Below are 22,073 nucleotides of genomic sequence, written 5' to 3' on the forward strand. Positions count from 1 at the left end.
TAATAGTTTATTCTGAGGATGGTCGCCACGGAAGTGATGTATATTTGACGTCACTTTCAACGGGATATTGGTCTTCGTGCAAAAGAGACCTTACTTGCACAAATGTCTTGGTGCAATTTTATTCCTCGTGCAATTTTTGACGCTCTATCAAATTTGACAGCTACCTGCTTGAGGTATATAAAATTACACCACGCCCTCTTTGTAAACATAACTCGTCGCCCCTGGTTGTTAATTTTATATATTTCAATTAATATCAGTAATTGTATCCTATAACCGTTATTATATATTTTTAACATAAACATTTTTTTACACAGAAAGCGGGATTGAGACCGGGTAGGACAAACCATCGAGTCAGCTTTTTTATTCGTGATATAAACGGTTTGTTTTTTATGTATTATTTTTTGTTTTATAAAAACTACTTACATAAATTAATATTTTTTGAACTAAAAATAAAAAATAAATAAAAAAGCTTCAACTAAAGTATAACTTAAAAAATATTTAGCTATTTTTTTACATTGATTTATTTTAATGTGAAGATTTTGCAGTTATTAAGAAAGAAAAAAACAGTGCAGTACTAAAAACAAACCCGTTTGTTATTGTTTTAGTTTACTTTTATTTTGGTAGAAATGCCTACTTAAATTTAAAGTAAAATGTTTTTCTTGTTACTATTTTAAACCGCTTAAGCTATACTGCTTTGTAATTGTGTTAAATAACATATTTTTTTTACATAAATTAGTGTAAAACTTTTAATTTTTTACTAGAAATAAACATTTAAACAATTGTACACTTTTCAGCTGATTCAACAGAAGACGAATTTGTTGATACTCAATGTAGAAAAGTTCTTTAAACTTTTATTGAACCTCTTAATCAGGAGCAACTTTCAAGACAGTATCAGAAACATTTTTTAAGGTTTCTTTAAACAACAAAGTTTTTTTATAATAGCTTGTGAAGAAAAAACACAAAAATTTAATTAACTATTTTAACAATTTTTTTAATAAACAGTTTAAACGAAAATACTAGTTGGTTGCATAAAAAATTTTAAGTGTTATCTTAATTTTTTTACTTTAACTAACGTTTTACTTTAAATGATAAGCTTTAATATGTAAGTAGCAGGGGCGTCGCGTGAGGTGAAGCGTTGTAGTAGTTACTCAACGTAAAAAATAAATAACTTGCAACTGTTTAAAGCTTCTTAAAAATTTTAGTTAATATTAGTTTACTACAGACGTTTTGGTGTAATTATAGTACTTCTGTCTTACTAAATTGGTTTACTAAGAAATGATTTATTTATTTAAAAATTGCTTATTAATTTTCCCTCACAAAAATACTACGCGTCACCTCTGGTTGGTAGTAATTATAAAACTGTATTTATAAAATAATGAGTAGTGTGTAAAGCATAAATAATTGGTCATATAACTTAAGTTGCTGTTTAGACTTCTAATTTCTATCCACATTGTTGCGACAAAGCTTTTAAGTTCTATTTCTAATATTCTTTAATGTTCTAAGATTTAAATGTTCCTATAGCGGTTTAGCTAACAATGTAACTGAAATTGAAAACTCTAATTTATTGTAACAATATTTGATCAACACTAAAGTATGCTTATTTATTATGCACTATAGTTATATTATATACAGTACAAGGATTAAACTAGACCAGTACTATATATTAAGGCAACTTAAGAATTTTTTAATATCAAGGTACTTTAATAGAACTAGGTTCATATTTTATAGAAAGCACAAAATTATTTGGTTTAAAACGATAAACATTTTAATTATCTATCTTAGTTTTGTATGTAAAAAAACTCTACAGATTTATTATTTAAAACGTTTTTTTTTTTCAGTAGAAGTATTGTAAAATAGTTATTACCTTGCATTGAAATATAATTTATTGTCGTTTTTATTTTATAAGACACAACTTATTAAACGATTCTTTATAACTAATGAAAATTTGTTATTTATGTTTATATAACATATAGGCTTTTTTTGCTATAAATAGTTATCAAGAAATATTTTGTTTGTATTAGTAAAATCTATTTATTTAAATCTTTCATAATTTAACAAAAAAAAAACATTTAAATATCAAATTAATTGTAATGTTGATTAGTACTAGTACAGACCTTATAATACATATAAAACTGTACAAAACAATAACCGCTTCAATAGCTATGAAAAAATAATTTATTTGGTAAAAATTTTAAATACGTTAAATTAAACTAAAAAATACTCAGCCATTTAAATCAACTATTTTTAATTGTGTCAAAGTAAAAAACTTAAAAAAAAAATTTGTTTGAATACAGACAAATACATCATCATTTATTTTTTAATTTTTTTAAACTTGTTTCTTCCTCTGGTTCTACTCCGAAGTTAACTTTACTTTTATTATATACTTATTGTTATTAAGTTTTTATGATAAATTCTAGTAAAACAATAAAAATTTTCTAAAGTGAAAACAATTAAAAGTTACAGATAGTACTCAGAAATATCTTGTTAGTTAACAATTATAGAATAAAAATAACTTCAGCCCAGCGGTTGATATAAACCCGAGAGAATTAAAAAAAGGTTTCTTAAAACTAAAGTAAGTCTCTCGTTTAGTGACGTTAATTTTTTCCAGCGAACTGTCGTAAAAATTTTCGGTATATAAACAAAACGCAGCATCGACACAACCAACAATTTATGTTGTTGTTTTGATTTTCATTTCTCTAGTTTGAAAGGTGACAAAACGTCACCTAAACGTTCTACCGGTTGCTGTAATAGACTTGCACATTTAGCATGCTGAACAAGTCTATTACAGCTTGATGCTACACAAAACTGGTGCTATCATCTTAAAGCTTGTTGTGGCTGACAGAAAGTTAGTTGCAGCTAGTTGGTTAATAAACTTGTTGGCGGTAAAATTTACGGACCAAAATGTATTATCGCAGAATTTTTGACTAATGCTGCTACAATATTTTTGTTTTTGTTTTAACTAAAAATATCTATAAATAAACAAACATGTAACAGTTTTTTTAAGCTTATTTGTTGTTTCAAACTACATATTTTATTTATAATTTATAAAGTAAACTAGATTTTTTTTGTGGCTATCAAAGTTTAATCATAAGCATTTTTTAAAACTGTTTTCAATATATTAAGCTTATACTTTAAAAGTTATAATATTAAAAGTTATAATTGTTTTAGAGAATCTTAAAATAAATAATTAGATTAATATTAAGTAATTTAAATTAAATTATCTTTTTTTTTTGAAATTTAATTATTGAAATAAAATTATCATACAATAGTTGTTTTTTTTTACAACATCATTATTATTACGCTTAAATCGCTTTTTTACCTAAAAAACTATTAAAAAATTTAAATACAAGTTTTTTAATTAGTTAACAAAGAAAAGCTTATTTCCCAACTTTAATCAGCTTAATTAGTCTATTTTACTTGAAATATATTCGTTAAAAACACTAAAGCAACTTAGTCTTAGAAGTCATGTTTTTCTCAGTTTTTTCTCAATCTAAGCAAAAGCTTTATTTTTTAATCTTGAAGGTTTATTTAAGTTGTTTCTAAAATAATTTACTTGTACTTAAAAAAAATTAAATAAATTTTAATAAGATAAAAAAATAAGTGTAATAATATAAAAAAATTAAGTGTGGTTACCAATCGTTTAAAATATAACACACAACTATTAAGTTAAGTAAATAAATACATATTAAATTTAAGATAAAGTTAGCTATCAATATTAAGGCATGTGCTGTTAAATTGTATAATTCAAAACAGTTAAAGTCTAAAGGTCAGTTGAAAAATGTGAAAAATTGTAGTAAACAAAATTTTGAAGCGGGTAAACAGTAAAAATGCGACATAATTTTACATCGCATAATACAGGCGTAGTGACGTAACAACAGAACGCGTTCACAAGTTTTTAAGCTAATTTTCTCAGTTTGAAAATTCTTATGCTTATAAACCAGGATTACCTAAAAACAAATCATAATCTCTACATTCGAACGGTTATATGATAATTTCCCCCTTTATTAGAAACCGTTAAGTATCAAGTACAAGTATTAGTTTACTACTTAGCCGCCTTACTAATTATTGCCCCCGAGAGCGATGATTGTATCTAAGTGGGTGGTATTGTCTACTTTGGAATACCCATATATAAGTATTTAGATTTTTAAGCAATTATAATAGCTGTTGTCTTAAGATGCTTTGATTTACTATTATTGACTAACTTTAAAAACCATGTTTTCTATTTCAGCCTTTTATTGTTTGTACACTTATTTCATGTTTAGAAAACTTTGTGTAATGTATATATACACTACATGTTAAATAACATCCGAACATTTTAGATGGAAATAATATTTTAAACGATAAAAAACATTCAATTGTTTAACTTAATTAATTTAAGTTATATATTCTATTTTTTCTAGTAAATAATTATTTTAAAGAAACGATCTAGTACTAGTAAAAATAATCAAACTGGCTAAAGCAATTAAAGCTGTATTTTATGACATTTAAAGATTTACTTTGAAATAAAATAGAATTCTCTTTTAATTTTCAAATAAATATCAAAGTCAAAGTGTCCAATCCAATTCATAGTTGCCAAAACTAATTATTTTAACTTAGAATAGAATATTTTATAACTTATTTGTAAAACAGCAAATATATTTGAAGTTTTTTATATTATAGCTACTTTAATGTTTCTACTTTTTTGGATATAGTTTTTAAGAAGAAACTTATGGCGATTAAATTAAATTTATAAACGCAAAATAATTAGTCGCTTGATGAAAAAACAGCCGGTTATTTATTATTTAGTATTGTCACTAAAAACTATTTAAAATACAAAAAAAAGAGGGCACTGGATAGCCAACCGATTTGATTTTAGCTGCCGGTCCTGCGTAGCAAGCTCACGTCTCGATGGAATTACAATCTACTTTTAAAATACGTCTAACATTTACAAGGTTTACACTATACTACACATCGGACTAACTAGAATGCTAGCCGCTGATTGTATTTTTATTTACTTGCGTAGTAGTCCCTATTATGATTTTACAGTATGTACTATTGTTTGAGCTGTGAATACAAAAAAAAATCAAGCTTAAAATTTTGCTAGGCAAAAGTTTAATTAAAATAAAACAATCAAAATTTTATCTTATAGTCACTTATGTATATGTTTCATAAGTAAAAAGCAGTTAACTTTTTTCTTAAGTAATTACTACTTTAATTTATTAAACAAAATTATTGAATATTTTTAAATACACATTTTTCATAAAACTTTTTCTTTTTAAAAACAAATAAACTTTGTCTTTTAAGCTTTATAACTATATTATTGAAATTGACTTCAAAAAAAGTGCTCAACTTACACAATGTAAAGAGCTAAATATAATAAAAACAAATGTTTAAGCACTGCTTTGGTTTATTACCGGTTTCGGTGGGCCTTAGCCGACCTTTTCAAATAATTTCAAAACAGTAAATAACATTTAGACATTGGCAGTAATGTGAATCTGAACTCATTGATGCGTAAAAAATAAATAAACATTAACTATTCAAATTTTAATGAAAAATGCATAATTAGGTGAACTAAATATTGGTATTAATTAATAAATAAAAATAAAAGAAATTAAAAAACTAAATGCAGTAATATAAACGGAAACACAACAAATTCTTAACAAAATTCTGAAAAAACTAACGGATGATTAAAATGCTAAAAATATTTAAATTATTAGGTTTTAGACTCATTCCAATAGAATAATAAAAATTTGTTTCTGTGCCTGCAAGAGCTCATTACTTCTGATCTTTTGTTAATACAGTTCTTATCTGCTTGTAGGATCTTTAATGCTTCTTTCAAGCACAACCTGCACGTCTCGATTCTCGGTCTTGATTCATGTTCTTTTTCCAGTATTGTCCAAGTCAATACAAACAAGCAACTGAGCTATCAAAATACATCCACACATTGAAGAACGAAAATAAGAATTATGAATTGACTTGGACAATACTGGAAAAAGAACATGAATCAAGACCGAGAATCGAGACGTGCAGGTTGTGCTTGAAAGAAGCATTAAAGATCCTACAAGCAGATAAGAACTGTATTAACAAAAGATCAGAAGTAATGAGCTCTTGCAGGCACAGAAACAAATTTTTATTATTCTATTGGAATGAGTCTAAAACCTAATAATTTAAATATTTTTAGCATTTTAATCATCCGTTAGTTTTTTCAGAATTTTGTTAAGAATTTGTTGTGTTTCCGTTTATATTACTGCATTTAGTTTTTTAATTTCTTTTATTTTTATTTATTAATTAATACCAATATTTAGTTCACCTAATTATGCATTTTTCATTAAAATTTGAATAGTTAATGTTTATTTATTTTTTACGCATCAATGAGTTCAGATTCACATTACTGCCAATGTCTAAATGTTATTTACTGTTTTGAAATTATTTGAAAAGGTCGGCTAAGGCCCACCGAAACCGGTAATAAACCAAAGCAGTGCTTAAACATTTGTTTTTATTAAGCTTTATAACTAAAAAATATTGCTTATTAGCAGTTGTTGTAATAAATTATTCTTTTAAGAATAAAATACTTTAACATAATTTTCAATATTATACATAAATTTTTAATTTTTAAATTATTAACTACTAAAAAGTTTATAAGCAACGAGTTTAAAAACTAAGAAACTAAATTTTTTGCCATCAATACTTTTTTTGTAAGAAAAATAGTAGTTTAGTCTTTTATAAATACCTTATTTGTTAAATACTGGTAGACTAACAATGTTAATATTGATATAAGTATACTTATCTTGTCTTTTGTTTGGATGCTGCATTATATGCTAGAAAACTTAAAAAAACACTTTTCAGCTTCAAATTAATTTGATGAGTTTTTTGCTTTAAGAAAAGGGAAAATGGCTTAAGTAAACTCAACTATCCAAGTTTAATACAAGCTGTTTTGAATATTAGGGTTGAAAAAAAAAGTTTAGTAAAGTACCATTGACATTCATTTTAGTACATCATCTCCATTAGTTTAATCGCCTTCTGTAGGATTTCCTTTTAATTGACCTCAATGTTTTTGATCTCTATTTGCTTGATTTTCATTTGTTTTATATCTTTGTATTTGGATTTTTCTTTTTGATCTCCATTTACTTCGTTTTCCTTCTGTTTGATTTCCAGTTTTTGGATCTTTTTCTGTGTGATTTCATTCTGTTTGAACATTATTTTTCAATTAATTCTGTTTAAACTTAATTTTTTTGATATACTGCTGATTATTTTCCTTCTGTTTGATTTCCTTCTGTAGATGTCCATTTGTTCGATTTCATTTTAGTTGATCTCCACTTGTTTGATCTTTTGTGATTTCTGTATGTTTGATTTCCAATTTTTTGATCTCCACTTATTTGATGTACTTCTGTTTGACATCTTTCTATATAATCTTAATTTGTTTGACTTCCAGCTGTTTGTTTTCCATCTGTTTGATCTCCTTCATCGTGATTTATACTTGTTTTATATCCATTTATTTAATCTCCCTCTGTGTGGGTTTATTCTTAAGAATTTCATTCTGTTTGATTACCTTATGTTTGATATTAATTTATTCGATTTATTTCTAGTTGATCTCCAGTTGTTTGATTTGTTGTGATTTCTGTATGTTTGGTTTCCAGTTGTTTGATCTCCATCTGTTTGATTTTAATTTGTTTTATATTCATTTATTTAATATCCCTCTATGTTAGTTTCTTCAAAATAATTTCATTCTCTTTGATTTCCTTATGTTTAGCTTCCATTTTTTCGATCTCCATTAGTTTTTTCTTCTTTTTAAGTTTCTTTTGTTTTATCTTTAATTGTTTGATATTATTCTGTTTTATCTAAATTTAAGTAATTTACCTCTGTCTAATTTAATTCGATTGAAATTCATCTATTTTATATTTTAATGTTTAACTTCCCTCTGTATGATTTCCTGCAGTTTGATCTCATTCTATTTGATTTCCTTTAAATTAATCTACATTTGTTTGTTTTCCTGTTGTTTAATTTTCATTTTTTTGATCTTCAATTATTTAATTTCCTTCTGTATGATTTCCATTTGTTTGATTTTCTTGTGACTGATTTGTTTCTGTTAATCTCAATTTGTTTTCTTTTCTTTTATGTAACCTCCATTTGTATAATTCATTGTGCTTGATCTCATTTGTATGATTTACACTAATTTTATCTACATTTCTTTGATTTTCTTTATTTGATTTTTTTCTGTTTAATTTTTATTTGTTTAATTTTCCTTTAAAGATTTCGTTAGGTTTTTTTAAGTACTATGATCACCTTATTATTGATTTCCTTAGTAATGATCTCCTTCGGTTTGATATCAATTTGTTTGATTTATTTCTTTTTGATCTCATTTCGTAGGATTTCTTTGTTTGATATGCTTCTTTGTGATTTTCTTATGTTTGATATCCATTTGCTTAGTTTCTTCCTGTTTTACCTGTTTTTGTGTGATAATCTTTTGTTAGATATTCTTGTGCTTGATCTTCCGCTGTGTAATTTTCTTCTGATTTACATTCTTGTGTTTGATATCCGTTCGTTAAATTTCCTTTTATCTTATTTCGTTCTGTTTTCTCTCCTTATATTTCATTTTCTTTTGTTAGATTTCCTTCTGTTTGATATTTATTTATTTGATTTCCTTCTGTTTGACTTATATTTGTTTAAACTCATTCTGTGTGATTTTTTTTCTGTTTTAAGTCCATTTTTTTAATTTAATTTTGTTCAATTTCTTATGTTTAATCTTATTTATTTAATATTTTTTTTCTTTATCTCTATTTGTTAGATATCCTTTTTGTTATTTTCCTTCTGTTTGATCAACATCTGAGTGATTTCCTTTAAGTTGATTTCCATTTTTTTGATCCCCTTTTGTTTAATGTCAATATATTTGATCTTGTACTGTTTAATTTTCTTCTTTTTAATTTCTTTCTATTTGACCATCATTTATTTGGTTTTCTACTATTTGATCTTTACTCGTATGGCTTCATTTATTCAAACTTAAATTATTGAATTTTATTCTGTGTAATCTCAATTTGTTTCAAATTTTCTATTTCATCTCCATTTGCTAGATCTCCTTCTACTTGATCTCAATGTTTCTGGATTTGCTTCTTTTTGATTTACATTTCTTGGATATCCTTCTGTATAACTTCCATCTGTTTGATCTTAAATTGTCTGATTTATTTCTGTTTGACCTCTTTTTTTTGATTTTCTTCCTTTTGGTATCCATCAGGTTGAGTTTAATTTGTTCAACCATTCTTATGTTAGTCTCCTTTTATTTGATCTTCTTGTGTTTGATCACCTTAAGTCTGATTTTTATTTATTTTGTTACCTTCTGCTCAAACTCCATTTGTTTGTTTTCTTTTTGTTTGATTTTTATTTATTTAACTTTCTTCTGCTCGATGTCAAGTTATTTGATTTTCAGTTTGATCTCCATCTTTTTAATTAACTTCTGCTGAATCTCTATTTGTTAGTTCTCTTTCTGTTTTTTATTTCCTTCTGTTTGATCTTTATTTATTTGACTTACTTCTGCTCGATCTCAAGTTATTTGATTTTTAGTTTGATCTACTTCTATGTTAATTCTTACTGTTTAATCTCCGTATACTTAATGGCTTCTGTTTAATCTCCATTTATTTGATTTACTGTTTGATATCATTCTGTGTGATTTCCGTCAATATTTTCATTTGTTTAATCCACTTATATTTTATATTTATTTTCTTGATCTACGCTTAAGTTAATTCTTTCTGTTTGATTTCCGTTTTTGGTTTCCTTCTTTTTGATTTTCTTTTATGTGATTTCCAATTAATTGATTTCCATCTGTTCGATCTCTATCTGTGTGATTTTCTTCTTAATGTTCTCCGTTTATTTGATTTCCTGCTGTTTGATCTAAATTTGCTTGATCACCATTTGTTTGATTACCTTCTATTTATTCTTCAGTCACTAGAAATACTTCTGTGTTATATCTTTGTATGATTTTTATGTGTTTGATATTCTTCTTAAGACTACTTTCTATTTGATCTCAATTTATTTAATGCTCTTTAGTTTGATTTCCATTCGTTTGATCTACTTTTTTTTATCCTTTTTTAGAACTTCCTTCTGTTTGATCTGTTACTTGTGATTTCTCATGTGAATATTTGCGATACAGGTGGTATTTGCGAATACCTTCTGTTTGAAATCTATCTAATTGATATCTATATGTCTTTGTGTTCGATTTTCATTCGTTTGATTTCCTTTTGTTTGATAAAAATTTGTTTAATTTATTTTACTTCTATTTGACCTCCATTTGATTTTTCTATTAAAATTTTGTTTTCTGTTTTTTGATCTCCTTCAGTTTGGTATTTCTGTTTTTGAAATTTTTCTATTTAATTTCCTTCTGTTTGATTACAACTTGTTTTATTTCCATTTATACGATTTCCTTCTGTTTGATCTCCATTTGTTTGATTTTCTTATGTTTAATCTTTATTTTAAAATTTCCTTCAGTTTAATTTTCATTTGTTTGATCACCATTGTGTGATTTCTTTCTCATTGATCTCTATTTATTTTAGTTCCTTTTTTCCTTCTTTTTGCTATCGATTTGATTATTTTCTTCGGTTTGATATGCATTTGTGTGATTTTCTTTTGTTTGATCTCTAATTTCTTGATTGCCTTTTTGCGAATACCTTCTGTTTAAAATCCATCTGATTGATATCTATATGCTTGAAATTTTTGTGTTTGATTTTCTTCTTTTTTATTTCCTTCTGATTAATTCCTTTTGTTTGATCTTCACTTATTTGATTTTGTTTGTTTAATCTAAATAATTTTGATCTCTTTCTTTGTGATTACTTTCGTTTCAAATCTAAATTGTTTGATTTACTCTGTTTAAATTCTATTTGCTTGATGTTAATTTTCTTTATTTCTCTTTGTTTTTCTTCGTTTATTTGATTCTATTCTGTTTGATATCCATATGGTAGATCTCTTTTTGCATTGTTTCTTTCTATTTGTTCTTTATTTATCTGATCTTTTACTGTTTGATCTCCATTTGTATGATTCACTTCTGTTTGATTATCCTGTGTTATCTCAATTAAATTTATCTCCTTTTTTTTGATTTTTTTCTAGTTTGTCTCCATTGATAGATATCCATTTTTTTGATTTTTTCTATTTGATCTCCATTTGACTGATCTCCTTATTTGTGATTTTCTTCATTTTTTTCTCTATTTATCTCATCTCTTTCTATTCGATCTCCAATTGTTTTATTTCTTTCAGTTTTATCTGCAATTTTTTTAGTTCTTTCAGTTTGATCTGCATTATTTATAGAATCATTCTACTTAATCTACATTTGTTTTATTCATTTCTGCCTGATCTCTATCTATCTGATTTCCTTCTGTTGATTTACTTATGTATAGTCTCCAATAACTTGAAATATTGCTGTTAAGTTTCCATCTGTTTCATCTCCCTTCACTTATATCCTTTCGTTTAATCTCCAATTGTTTGATTTCTCTCTTTTTGATTTCCTTCCTTTTGGTTCCATTTGTTTATTTTTCTCTGTTTGATATACTTCTGTATGATCTCCATTTATTTGAACTTGTTACGCTTCATTTCCTTCTGTTTGATTTTATTTTCTTTGTGATTTTTTCTTTTTGAACTCCATCCAACTGATATCCAATTGTTCGATATTTTTTTGCTTAACTTCCATTAGTTTAATTTTAATTTTTTAATTTCTTCTGTTTGATTTCGTTCTATTTGATCACCATTTATTTGATCTCCATTTATTTAATATTTTTGATTCACTTTGTTTTATAACCGTTTGTGTAGTCTCCTTCTGAATTACTTATTTTTTTCTATTAAATTTTCCTCTATGAAATTTACTTTTGTTTATTTTTTAACTGTTTGATTTATATCTATTTGATTTCCTTCTGTTTATTTTTTTTGTTTTATCTTTATTAATTTGATTTTATTTTGTTTGAAGTCGGCTTGTTAAGAAATACTTCTGGTTGATGTCCATTTGTTTAATATTTTTTTTGTTTGATCTACTTCTTTATTATTTATTTCTACTTAATCCCCCTTTATTTGATATCCTTTTGTTTTATTTTCTCATGGTTGATCTCAAATTTTTTGACTTCATTAAGTTCAATTTCCATTTGTTTGATTTTCTTCTCTTTGATTTCCATTTGTTTGATTTTCCTCTGTTTGACGTTTTTTTCCAATCTCGATTTATTTTATTTACTTCGGTTTGATTGCCATCTGTTTGATGTCCATTTCTTTGATTTTTTTTTAAATTTTTTTTGTTTGATCTCAGATTATACTATTTCCTTCTGTTTTATTTCCATGAGTTTGATTACCTTCGGTTCGATAAATGAATTAATCTTCTGAGATAAAATTTAATCGTTACGTTTTTTATTAATTTCATATACTAAAATGTAAAAACCGAAGATCAAAGGTTTTACAAAAAACTTTTCATATAACTGTTGAAAACTTTTAAAACTTAATGTTATCATAATTTTCACGACTTAATTATATAGAGTTAGTAAAAATTTACCCTCTATTGAATAATAATACTTTGGTATATTTTTATAGCAGCAATAGAATGATTAGATTGCTTAGTTTATAACATTTTTATCAATTGTTTAATATTCTTTGTTGACATATGTACAAAATACTTCCTTAAATTGGTTTTGTATGTTACATAATTTATACTTTTCATTGTATTCTGTCAAATAAAAAACTATTACTAGATGCACTAAATAAAGTAGCCTTGTGCAATTTTAAAAAGACTGATTGACAAAGATACCGGTTAAAACAAACTTGCTGATTTTTTTTACGCATTTTGCGCCACAGTTCCCACGGTCGCCATGACAACCGCCACGGTAAACCGACTGATGGATTGATGGACCGATGGGCAAGAAGATCGACTATCGGAGCAAGAGCGTCCCTGACACCAAGCAGTCGGTGGTTTGCCGTGAAGTTAGTCAGGTTGTGGTGAAAGAAGTTTTCTGCAACGTAGGTTTGAATTCCTTTTCTTTAAAACTTGACTGTTAGCACGTCATAGTTTTAGTCATTTTTTTTTCTGTAAAGTGCCACTACAGCTATCAGACGCCTATTAACCAAACTTAAAGTATGTTTTAAATGAAATGGAATCGAAATTAAAGAGTTTCAAGATTTCGTTGTTCTAATTGAAAATCTAAACTAATAAAAAGTGAAAATATATTATTTTACTTTGAATATTTTTTCACATCTTTTATTTATTTTTTTTTTAAATTACAACAGTTCTAATTTGTGTAAATAAACGACGTGCACGAAGTTTTATAGCTTTGTTAAATATAGCTTTAGTTTTATAGCTTTGTTAAATATAGATTTAGTTTTATTGGTTTTTTATAAAAAGTATAGTTCTAATTGTTAATAAAAGTTTTTTATTTTTTTATTTAAAAACTGTACCTTGTAATTTTTTCAAAGCATTTATTTTAGGTCTCTAGTTCAAACAAAGTAAATAACTGCACTTCAAAGAAATAACATAAACAAAAAGAAACAAAAACATGAAAATTCATTACTTACTATTATGGCCTCAAGCAAGTAGACCATAAAAAAGTTATTGACAGCAAAAAGCCATTTTTTTTTGCTGGAAACTAAACATGATGAAAAGAAAACTTTTTGACATTTTTTTGATCAGATTGCTACAAACTACAAACTTAGAATGTTTTTTGAAATTTTCACCCAATTCAAGTACGCGTTAGAGTGGTGCGTGAAAAGTTTACTTTACTTATTCGAATAAAAAGGTATCAAAAGCTTTTCATCACACCAAGCAAAAGTATAAAATCAAATAAACTTAGTTTAGTTATTTTAAAAAACTTTAGTTTGTAAAAATGATAGTAAAAATATTTAAGTTTAGTTGACGCAGTTAACAGTGTCAATTTGTTTTAATATTCTTCAAAAAAGGTTTTGATTGAAATATGTATTTTTCAGTCCAAATAAATATCAACTTTAATAACTATACTATTTAATTCTAGTAACAATAATAAAAAATACTTTTGCAAACGATTTTATAAGTGTTCTACTAAACTGCTAGTTATATGACAAAAGCATTATGCACTCTCGCACTCTTAGTGACGTCATTAGTTTTTTACACATCAGAAAAAAAAACATCTTTTGATATATATACTAACTACATTTAAAATGTTTCACACGAGTGCTATCCAAACTCTTGTTCACAGTAAATAAATTTTAAAAGGCACAGTAATGTGCCTAAAAATAGCTTATACCAAAGTAATCTTATAAAAGTACTTAAATTTTTTGTTAAAAAATCTCTTTATCATGTTTAGTTAGACCACGTGATTAACTTATACTTTATCTTAAAACAGAAGTATTTTGTTTTATTACCCAGAGCATAATTTTAATTTTTTATTAAATTTATTAACATATATCTTTTATTGTCTTATTCAAAGTAGCTTCAAGGTTTTTAAATGTCTATAGTAGTTTTTTGTTTTTAAAATTTAAGCAGAGTCTAAAGTATTAAGGCTTATTTAAATTTACAAACAAAAACTATCAAAAACTAGTGCAACTCTTTTGATTAATTTAATTGAAGTAAAAATTTGTTATAATTTGTACAAGAGGTGTAAATATTACTTACTATAAAATGTTTTTTTTTTACTTATTAAGGGTTTGTTTTTATTTTTAGAAACTAATTGTGATTATAGAGCCCTAGTTGGCTAAATTATGTTTTGTAAAAATGTTCTTTCTGCAGTTCTGAACTTAAAACTGATATAAGTACCTTACTTACAAGTAGCTTACAACCCTTACAATTTTTTTTTTCTTATTTGTTATTAACTTATTTTTTTAAACTATCAATAAAACACTTAGTATCCTTGTCAACTACTTTATTATCAGAATAACAAGCCTTTAACCTTAAATAAAAAAATAATAATACTTACTACTCAAGCATAACTTAGAAATAAAATAAAAACATACTCACTTATCTGGTTCTAACTAATGCGACCCTTCGTTACTTTGACCGGTTTCAGTCGGGACATAGACTTGATTAATTCAACTAACTTTTTTTTACTTCTTAACGTAAAACCGATATGAATTAGATTGTTTACGGTGTTGTTTGTTTTCTTAAAAGTTGTATTTAAAATTTGTTAAAAAAAAATTTTCTTGTTTTTTTTCTCTGTGTTAGTTGTTTGACTCGCTGAAAAACATTAAGAAATTACATTAAAAAAAACTTTAGTGTGCGTCTAATCACTCGAATTGCAAAATATAAAAGAGGTAGACTAAAAAGAAATATTCAGAAAAAGACTAATCTGGCAATAATTAATTATATCAAAAATATATTATGACTTGATAAACGAGGATTCACTAAAGGTAGTAAAGAACAGAAAACGACTAGAATTTCGACAAGCTAATTGTTAAGAAGTAACCCGGGACGGTTGTTCATAAATTATATATAAATTCAAAAAAAAAGGTTGCTTGACAACAAACATATTTGACTTAAGTAGACTCTAGATCAGGGGTCGGCAAACTGCGACCCGCGGGCCAATTGCTGCCCGCGAAGGGTAAATCTGCGGCCGGGGAGCATGTTATTTTTTTGAATGGAATGCGGCCCGCGAAAGAAAATTTTGTGGCCCGCGAGCATGTAAATGTGGCCCGCTGAGCAAAATTATATTTCTAGTTAATTTTTTTCGGTAATTCGACTTATTTTGATTAGTTTAATTATAAGTCTCTCTATAATATTTTAAAATAATTTCAAGTAATTAGTAATTACTGCTTTAGTTTAAAAATGTGAAAAAGACAGATTAACGTTCTAACAAGATATGTTTCTCAGTTTCATAATTAATTCTTTTTTACAACAGCAAGTAATTATTTGAAAAAATTGTGTCAAGAGTGCTTGGATTTAAAAAGTGGTTATAAAATACCTATTTATTAAATAAACTAAATGCAAATATTTTCCATTTTGTACAAAAGTAATGCACAGTAATTAACTAAAGTGTAATTTCTTTATAGCTTAGATATTCTTTTTCAATATTTTTATACCTCAGTTTCTTTTAAAAGTTTTTTATTTGTAAATGTTATATTTTAATGTGAATACATTTAAAATAACATAGTAATAAGAAATAAGGTTCATTTGATTTTAATTTTTTATAAGTTTTCTATGCACACCAACTTAAAAAAATGCTCATATTTTAAACCACTTTTTATTTAATACTTTAGTTAGTTTAAGTTTAGTTTATGCATACTTTTCTAACATTGATATTTATACATGTCATGTCTAAATTTGTACAGACATATTTAAAACAATATATATGACATAAGTTAATATAGTTTTTGTTAGGTATACATCCCATTTTTCAAACATTGTTTTGTTCAAGCTAAGTTAATTTTTATGCCTCGCATACCAATACACACAATTGCTGTTTTTTTGAGCTACCTATTTAATATAAACTAGATATAGGCATGGTAAATTTACAAAGTTTGTATAATGTTAATCAAAATAGTTCAAATTCAAGCAAATAAACAACTAAACATTGCCACACACTCAGACTATCACTATTTGAAGACTTATAATCTCAGGCCAACTAAGCCATTTTTGAAGTCTTTGGCTAGAATTGCTTTTTGTATACAAAAATATCAGGAATGTTTTTCTTGACTCAGGCTGGCTTTTTTGCTTGAAAGAGTGGCAAACTAAACTTATGATGTATGTTTTACTCAATCCACAGTGTTAGTTTGAGTTTTAATATATTTTAAACTTTAAGTCTTGCAGCTGATATTATTCAAAATATTATATTTATTATTGTGTACATTAAAGAATGAACAATCAGTGTTGCCAAAAAAGTTGAACCCCGGAAAAATTTGTGAATTTACGGTTAAAAATTCTAGAAAAAATTTGAATTTGAGAATTTTTGATAAAACCTTGAATTTCAAACAATTTCTACATTTTAAGTAATGAAATTTCGATTTGACTCATAAAAAAATACCAAATAAATTTTTTTTATCAAAAAACATATTATAGTAGCTTAACAGTATTTTTAATATTGATAAATGTTTTAAGACATTTTTTTAATTTTTATAAAAAAAATAAAAGAAGGAATTGTACTTCCAAAAACTCCGTATTGGTACATTGCACCTTTACATGAAAAATTTCACCGATTGTTGTGCTTCGCGTTGGAACTAAACCAAGAAATTCTACTAAAATGTCAAAGCTAGTAAAAAAAATCTCTAATAAAAATTCTCAGATGAGCAATAGTTTCTTTATCAGTGCTCTCATGTTAACAGTTTAATTAAAGTCCTAATTTGATTTATGCGACTTTATAACCTTAATTCATTTCCTAAACACGACTTCATGTTGTCATTAATGAAATAAACAAAAGTTTTTCATTACCGCCAACATCAATTTTTTATAAAAGTTTTCAATTATAAACGATTATTTTAGGTAATAAATTTTGCTACTTTATTACTTGCCTTAACAACTTTTTGTGATTATTCTGTAGTTACTGAAGATAATAATGTGCTTTGTCGGAAATGACTTTGGTGATTTTTTTTTATTGTTTCTCGCAATAACTCCTAACTAACGTTTTTTTTATTCTTGTAGCTCGTCTTATATTTTACAATTAATATTTTTAAATGCAATATTCTTATTGCAAATAAATAATTACTATCATGCTTAATAAAATAAATTTCTACTTCGCTAATGGCTCAATAACATTTTATACTTTTGTTAAACTTGTCTAAGAAACTCAATTGTCTATTCCAGCTGACTTATATATTTTTTGCATATAATTTATTTACTGTTAATAACCTTTATTATTTCTTTATGTAGTGAACTTTATATTAACTGAATTGCTACACAAACAGGCTATTTTAAAAGCTTGAAAACTCAGGTGTGTGTGAAGCTTTTATTTCAAACACTTAAAGAAGTCTTCCAATTCTCAGAATAGTTTTTATGACTGTTGTGTAGATTACTAATTGCATTTTTTTCTTGTTTTCTTACACTTTGTTTACTTTTTGATAATGGTGATATTTTAACTAGGTATTTAAGCTTGATTAACAACTATTTATAAGCTTTTTCAAATTTTAATAATTTTAAGCTGGTTTGATACATCTCAGACATTTTTGCTTTTTAGTGGCGACAATGTAAAAGCCTAATTACTAATAAAACATTTTATTAAAGTATTTGAGAATTTATTATGTTAAATCATTTGTTTTAGCTTTCTGGAATACAAACAGGTATTAATTTTATTATGTAAAATAATTACTAAATTTCTTAATGAGTGTAAATTATTTAACTCGCAAAAACTTTTTGAAGTAAATATTCTTAGAAATATAAAAAAGTGTTGATGATATAACAAATGTATAAAAGTAACCCATAAATTGTCTTTCAAGTTAGGTTTTTATAGAGAGTTAGGTTGTAAGTAAAATTAAAAAAGTATTAGCTTCAACTTATTAAGTGCTTTTGAAAGTACATATTTTATTAACAATATAAGTACATATTTATTAAAGTATATTAGTCAATGTAAATCATAATCTAATGAATATTAATTTGAATAGGCATTCTATGTATAGCTAAAAGTCATTTTAAATAATAAGGTGAATAAAAAGTAAAACTTTTCTCTAGTGTGACTAAAACTAAAACCATAAGATTATTCAAATGTGACTAAAACTAAAACTGCGGCCAGCGAAGACTTTTGAAACTTGAAACCACCAACTGCCTGCCGACCCCTGCTCTAGATATTCTGCTAGTTTTGTCAACTAATCTGCGTTTTAAAGATAAAAGACATTATATAAACGCTTAAAATGATTTCAACTCTTTACTTTATTTTTCAAATCGGCAACTCGTCGTAGAGAGCTTCAGAAAATATTTGTTTACATCTCTACTTTTAGTTTTAAAGTAAATTATTTCTTTAAACTCTAAAAAACAGCATTTCATCGGCACGTTAATAATAAAATATTTCACTAATTCGACATAAGTAAAAATAAAACCTTTTATAAATTATCTATATAAATTATTCTTAAGCTGCTTTTAACTATTTACAAACTATTTACTGAAGATGTTTAGTAACAACCACTAAATAAAAGTCTATGTATGTGATTTTGTTTAAAATAGGTTACGTTTATTTTATAACTAGTTTTCAAATCATTTTTTTTTTATTTCAGTAAGTTATAACTATTTTTTGTTGCACGTATTATTTATGTAAGAAAATTAGAATTGTTTTTATAATACAAGTTTTTTATTTAAGTAAATACAAGTTTTTTATTTAAGTAAACAACAACCGATTTTTATATCACGTAAATTTTATTACGGAAATCGTAACTGATTTTTATATAACATAGATTTTGTTTAAAGAAATTAGAATTAATTTAATCTTATATCAGAAATTTTTGTTTTAAAAAGGTGTAACTAATTTTTTCATTACGTTCGTTTTATTTAACGAAATTGTTATTGGTTTATATGTCTTGTATTTTTATTTATGCAATAAATAACTGATTTTTAAAACAGGTTATTTAAAAAAGTAGTCTTTATATCACGTTCTTTTTGTAACTAGTAATTATAACTAGTTATTCCAACAAGTATTTTAAAACTGAATTTATATCTCAATTTATTTTGTTACTGTTTTACTTGAAGATTTAACACGTAATAACTAATAATTGTTAACATTCTAAAATATATATCTTAAACAACCTAAAAAGTTTTTTGTGTAGTTAAAATAAGTGTAAATAATGGTTCTATTTTATTTATAAATTTCAATAGACTAATTTTCTTTTGTAATATATGATCGAAAATAATTGTAACTGGACTATTATGAGTTAAATATTTTTTAAGACAACAAACATATTCTAAAGCTGAGCTAGTTTTCTTTAACTTGATATAGAATGAAATTTCTTAAAAGAAATCATTGAAAATAGCTGTCTCAAATCATATTTTTATGAGCACTTTCATAACTTATTGAAACTTATAGTGTTATATACCGTAATTAGAGTAGACAGCCGGGCGCCTACTGCCCAGCTTTTTAGTTCTCTGTCTGCCGGTCCTGCGCCTCAAGTACGAGTCAAGATGGCTGCTCCTTATGGGGACGACTACGCAAGCATTAAAGAATGCGATCCGCACTCTTGTCAGTCTGATGTGCATTGGATTATAAACGTTGTAAGGATTAGTCTTCTTTATATATGGAGATGTATTTCCATCGGAACGTGAGCCTGCTACGGAAAACTGGCAGCCAAAATCAAATCTGCTGGCTGTTCAGTGCCAACTTTTTTTGTATTTTGAATAGTTTTTCCCAATTATGTCTTCAATTTTTTTTTTAAACAGTAAATGTATTTAAAAATTAAGCAAGATTTTATAAAACTTTTATTTTTCAATTAACCTTTGTGGTTTTTAGCAAAGAGCTTTAATGCTAAAATATTTATATACAAAGAACCAAATACGTTAAAAAAAAATAATTAAAAAACCATTTACAGTTTTTAATTTTTTCTTGGCCGCATTAAATTAGATTTCTATGATTTATGATTATTTGAAATGTAATCTTTTTTTTTTTGTTAAGTTAACATATATTTACCAAATAAAACGTAATTATCATTATGCACATTAAAAAATTTAGTTTTTATAGAAAATATATAAGTGTAACATTTTGAAAATAGATTCTGTTAATTAAATCGCCTTTGTTTGTAAATAAAAAGAAATAAAGTGAACAGTCGTACCGATTTAAAGTAAAACATCTCTCAGGCTGAAATTTTCTTAATAGATCGTCATTTGCTGACCCCTATTAAGATTAAGAGAGTTTAAGCTTCATTTTACTTTTTTACAAAACTATGCATAATAAAACACTCAAAAACAGATTCTTTGGAGATGTATAAAAGTTTGGAAAAAATTAAAACCCAAGAATAGCATTTAATAATCATGCAAAATAAAAAAAAAACGAAATTTCTGTAAATTTATAAACTTTTCTGAACTGTTAAGTGTACATTTTAAAAATACTTCGCGGCTTAATCAAAAACAAAAAAGCTTTCAATAAAAAACTAACAAGCTAGAAATATTTTGTTAATTTATTTTATGTATGCCTACACTCTGGAAAACTCTGATTTTGTACAACATTAAGTTATACTAAAATACTTAAAAGTAGTTATTTATTTTGCCAAAGTTTTTTTATGATAACTATGCTATTCCTTAAGCAGTTAGTTTTTTTATAATTAGGTCATAAAATGGTAAAATTTTTGTGTATTTATTTTTACAGATATAACGTTGTAACGTATATTTCTCATTTAAAAATTAATGTAATTATATTATCAACAGATGCAACAATGTACATCAAAGGTATCGAGGAAGGATAAGGTGAAGCTTGAGAAAAAGATATCCTCTATCAGTAGGTATCACATGATAAGTAGTTGTGTATTCTGTTGTGACAACTGTTTATTTCAATTTAGCTTTGTTTGACATAAGTTTGAACATAACACCAAAAACTATTAAACTTTAGTAAGTGTTATGTGTTGATTATGTATCTCCTCATTAATAAATAAAACAATCCTTTTCAATTTATTTTAAATAAACTTTTTACCTAATTAAATAACAAGTAATAATAAAGTAAAGATTTTTATCAATATTACTAAAAGCCATGTTCAGTTTTAGTATCTAAATCAAAGTCTAATTATATAATTTTATTTCTTAATTTGTTCTAAATCAGTTACAAATTAGGATGTTGTGTAATTTATCGGTGTATGTAGAACTAGCGTAACCATTAGCATAGTTTGTTAATAATGTTGGTAAAATAAAAGTTGCACACATTCCTAAATACAGTAAACACTTATCAGTAGATGTCAGCCTTTTATAAAAAATGTGCACCTTAATAAACAGTGTTTGCTCAAAAATTAATTTAATTTTTTTTATAAAAACCTGCAACAATGTCCTCTACATTGAAGGTATTGAGAAAGGAGAAGCCGAATCTTAGGAAAAAGATTTATTCTATTAGTGGACACCACATGCTAAAACTGTGTATAACTGAAAGTTCAAATGTTTTGCATGTTATTGGTCAAATTTTGATTTATTTGCTGCATGATCCCTTTAAAAAAGATCTTGTTTTGTTTTTTCAAAATTCGATATACAGTTTGTGAAAAAAGCATTCCTAAAATGCCTGTATGTTTAA

This window comes from Thalia democratica, chromosome 1 (genome assembly GCF_965202585.1).
Source record: "Thalia democratica chromosome 1, ktThaDemo2.hap1.1, whole genome shotgun sequence".
Lineage (NCBI taxonomy): Eukaryota > Metazoa > Chordata > Thaliacea > Salpida > Salpidae > Thalia > Thalia democratica.